We start from the raw sequence: 5,033 nt of genomic DNA, 5'->3' as shown, positions 1-5,033 counted from the left end.
CGGCGCGGAGCAGCCAACTGACTCGCGGCGCTGTCTCCGCCCCGCCCCTCCCCGCGTGGAAGCGCCGCCCCGGCCCCGCCGCCCGCGCGGGCACCGCCGCTCCGTGCGCGCTCGGCGGTGGTGGCCAGGTCCGCGCCGCCAGGGGGCGCTGTGGCCGCGCGGCCGTTAACGGGCGGGCGCGCGCCGTGTCCCGGGCCCGGGGAGGCCCCGCGGGGAGCGCGGGCGGGAGCGGCGGCGTTTCCCCGCCAGCCCGGGCTCCTGCGCTGAGGCACGGACGGGCGAGCGCCGAGCTGCGGCTGAGCCCTGGGACGTGGGCAGGGTCGGCGCGTTTGAATTTTACAGTTGAGCTGTTATTGGCACGTGGGAATTTTTTCCTCTCTCCTCCCTTTATTCCTTTTCCTTCCCTTTGGAGGGCGGTGCTTTCCCGCAGCCTTGCACTGGAAATGCGCCCGGACACGCCGGGAGCTTGCGGAACGCGGCTCCCGGTGCCGCCGGCAGCCCGGCCTGAAGGTACGGACGGTGGGGCCATCAGCGGCCGAGTGCATGAACTCGCTTACCGAGAAAAAGCGTTTAAAATAAGTGAAGCACTGCAGTTCAATCACTGCACAAAATTCTAGTACGTGAGGTGATCCCCCCATTTAAACTACTAAGTGCAGGTATTTGCCTTAATTATTAACACACCTCTCCGTCCCTGAACTCCTCTGCTTCCCAGACCCCTTCCAACAGCAACACAGCAGTTCGTGCCTTGCAAATGCAGCAGCTCCGCGTTCCAGTCACACTCCACTTCCTTCCTCTTCCGCCAGCTGCTGCGGGACATCCCTTCCTTACCCCGTCAGGGCACTGCCCTGTGCAGAGGTGCCAAGGGAAATGTAGCACTCGTGAGTGTATTGCACTCGTTTGGTTATTGCCTTTGTAAGGGGTCAGGCCTGAATGCCTATAAATCAGGAGCAGAACTTGCAAAGAAGCAGCTGCCTGCCTGTCTTGGTATGAACAAGAAGATGCGAAAGACTTACGGAGATGTGGAGCCATGGACTGAGTAATTGTAAACTGTTATCTACAGGTAGCGGAAAGTCTTTCAAAAGGACTCTATGTTATCTTCAGTCAGAAGTTAATGCGCTGGTGGCTCTACAGGTATGTATATCTTCAAAAAAAAAGGAACTCTTGGATTATACAAAGTAAATTAGTACCACTGAATATGAGGGTTGTTTTAAAACAAGTCTCACAGGCCTTCCGTACTCAGGGAAAGAACATCAGCTCGTCTTCCTTTTTTCCCCAGCTGTTACATCACTTTTCTGTCCCCTTTTATGTTAACTACAAGTGCAGGTTTACCTTGTAAGTATTTCCAAGGCTGCTGCAAGTATGCATTCCGTTTTAACCTTCACTTCTCAGTACACCATTGCTTTGTTCATATCCCAAATTGTCACAATATAAAAGCTGATAAAGGGTTCCTGCTAATAAGTACTTTCTTCTTCTACCTCATCATCAAGTGTTCTCCAAGTTAGTCTAGTCCAAGTCTCAAGATACCAGTACTGAGCTTTGCCCTAATGATGAGATTAGGAAATACTTAACTATTAGAAATAGCAACAAATTTAATTGTGGAGATCTGGAATTTCCTTCTCTCCAGTCATACTCAGCACTCTCATTTTAACAATCTACAAGATGTAGTTTATCATGGCCAAATTCTCACAAACTGAAAGGCTGTTTTTAGATCCTGTAAAGAGACTTCCAGAACTCTACATATAAATTCTGCCCTTCTGTTTATAGCTGAAAGGACGACTGTACCAGCGTGGGAAAAATGGTCCTGTAGCCCTTAAGAACAAGATTTCAAAATTAGAATGAAGTCTCCCTCATCCCTCCATAGAAATTATATGTAATTTAAAAAATGGTGAGTCATTATGGTGTATGGTGTATTATTTCTGTTATTTTTTAGGAGAAATATACCACTCAGTTATACTTTATATTTTAAGCTTGCATAGAGAAAATATTAACGTCACCTACATGTTAGACATACGCTCAGTCCTGTTCTTGAATTTCCATCAGAGCTGATATTGCCATTCGGAGCAAGTGGGACTGGGCCTGATTGGATTATTTTGGGTTTTTTTTTGTGTTAGTGTAAATGAGCTTTGTCAAATACAGAAACAAAGTCACAAGTCCCCCTTGTTTATCGAGACAAAATTTTTGGTCCAGGTCAGTGATAATAGTTAAATAATCTTGCACAACCTTGTTTAATTTTTGTGGTTTTCTTTTTTTTTTTTTTTTTTTTACTGGAAGCAATTACATAATTTCAGACAGAAAAGGCACTTTCAGGTTTGTAAGAATCACAACCACCTCATTTTCAATTGTCTTCTCTTTATCCTGAATGAGAGGATCTGCTTAACTTACATTATTTTCCATTAACAGCTTGACAAAAAAATACAGCAACAAGGAAAAATAAAGATGTGAAAGCTGTTCATTGAAAAGGTGTTTAAAATAAAACTTTGTCCCCATCCAAACAACAGCAGAACTTAACCCCTTAATAATCTCTTATCTTCTTGCCCTATGCACCCCATTTTACTCCCCATGCTCAGAACTCCAGTTTGTTTCCTAGACACATTTAAAAAGCAAGGGGTAAAAAGGTTTAATTTAAAAAACTCAAACCATCAATTGGAAATAAAAGTTATTTTTAGGTGTCTTAATAAGTGTTTAGGAATATATATTCTCTGTAAGCTCTAGATGCCTCAGATTTAGCTGTTTCATTGGGGGAGTGAGGGTAGGGGTGTTCTTCCCTGGTTTATTCCTTAAAATCTGCTGCAGGAAACTAGTCCACCATTAGTCTGCAGAAACCAAATTTCTACTTTTCATATGCACACACCCACCAGCATTGTTTTATCTCCACTCTCTGTTCTTGCCACTGCAAAATTCCTGTTAGCAGTTTCAGGTGCCAAGCACACCTGACTGAAAGAACAAAATGTCACGGGTTTTCTCCTGACAAACCCAGCTTCTGCTGTCCTCAAAGCCTTCCTTTCTCTTGGATTGATCTGACTCACACATCTGCTTTTCTTAGCACCGGAATGTGCAGGGAAAACCTCAGGATTCAAAGAGATGGCAACTTCAAAGGCAGTACAAACAGTGTAGTAGTTCTGTGCAGAAATCATTTGGACAAGTTATAAAGCTACAGGTTACTGAGAACTCACCTCTTTTCTTTCTGGTGCAGTGTTGTAAAAAAAGTAGTGCCATCGACATTTACCTGAGCCCCCATACTATGCACAAGAAAAAGAAGGCAGGAGAAGAAAGGAGAGGAAGGAAAAAGAAGACAAGATGCATGCTCTCAAAGACATTTCTTACACCTCTGAACTTCCTTCAGCTTTTACATATAGTTGGCATGAAGTACTACAGAAGATTGTATGTGCTGGGTTCTTGTTTTAGGGTGAAGATGTACATCAGTGTAAGTAGTAGGAAGTTCTGCAGGCAGGTTACTGCCAATATGTGCATTAATGGCATACAAGGATCATTTGAAAAGTCATGTTTTGTTTCAATTAACCCCAAAGAATACTAAGCTGAATGAGAAGCACTGACCTTCTCAGTTTCAGAGGATCACAGAAGAGGAGAGCTGAGATTGCAAGGGATCTCTAGATAAATTCTAGTCCAAACCCTAGCTCAAAAGTGTGATCGAATAGAGCAAATTGTTCTGAGTTGTGTTCAGCCAAGCTTTGAATATCTCCAATAATGGTGACTCCACAGCCTCTCTGGGCAGCTTCTTCCCATGTTTGACTGGAAGAAGCTCTTCCCTTACGTTTAACAAAAACTTTGTGTATTGCAATTTGAGCCTGCAGCCTCATGTCCTTTCACTGGGCACCACTAGAAGAACATGGCTATTTTTAATTTTTTTATTTTAAATTTTATTTGTAATTTTATTTTGCAATTCCTAGAATGCTTAAAGCATTTGTTAAATTCAGACTACCTGCAGAGAAATCAGCAGTGCTGCTCATAGCACAAGAAGATATAGGGTGCTTGAGACATTGCAGCACCCTGGTTTGGGAGAACTCTTACAACTCATCTCTCAGATATGCTCAATGTAAGTTATCTCCATACATATACATATGTATTATACACCATATATATGATCAGCAGATAATGGTCAGTACTCAACATAATTAGCCCCTCCATCAATATTATGCTTTTACTCTTGTGCATTTTTAATTCTTGTGGTGAACTAGTAGTTTGCAGCTTCCAGAACAACAGTTGTCACTGCTGTACTAGTCCAATTTTGTGTATAGTATCTGGTTGTGTGATATTTATATGAAGACCTGTTTCTTGTTTCATACTAGAGGACTAATTGTCCTGACCCTTATTTCAGCTGCACCTAGCCCAAGCTAGGTAGCTGTTCTTTTGAAAAGAATTACTTGGCAAATACAGAAGTCTGCTGTATTTTAAGAAAAGAAAGGTCACAGAAAAACAAGTTAATCTCTCACAGAGTAGGAGTGAATAAACAAAATGATCAATGCTTGGATTTTACATATTGGAGTGATTTTATGTTTGTTTTCTTTTTCTATAGTCTTATTCCTGCCCTCTTAATTTTACACTAAAACAAATGGAAGACATTTGAAGTGTGAAACTTATGAAATAAGTGAGGTTTTCACAGCCAGCATCTACAGCCTTCTCTCTTGCCTCTAGCAGAGTCAACACACCCTTTTCCTGATTTGTTTCAGTGCCTTGCAAATGCACTGGTTTGGGAAATTCTGATATCCTATTTTTCCTTCTCTTTCTCACACAAACTATTTGTCTAGTGTTTAAGAAAGAAAGAAAGATTAGCCCTCCCAATGTATGCCAACACTGATCACTAAACTGGTAATACTTACATATGTAGTAAAATGTGTCACGTGGATAGCTTTTAAGATATTTTTTGCTCTTGTGTAAAGAAGACCACATAGAAAGTCACTCACTGGAGAAAATCGGTAGTTAGTAATAAAGGGTACTCTTGTTAACACTTGTTAAAGACTTATCTAGGACTAATGAATAAGTTCTGCCAATTCAAGATAGCAGGTTTTCCTTCT

Source organism: Poecile atricapillus, chromosome 1, assembly GCF_030490865.1.
Source record: "Poecile atricapillus isolate bPoeAtr1 chromosome 1, bPoeAtr1.hap1, whole genome shotgun sequence".
Classification (NCBI taxonomy): domain Eukaryota; kingdom Metazoa; phylum Chordata; class Aves; order Passeriformes; family Paridae; genus Poecile; species Poecile atricapillus.
This window is presented reverse-complemented; position numbering follows the sequence as displayed.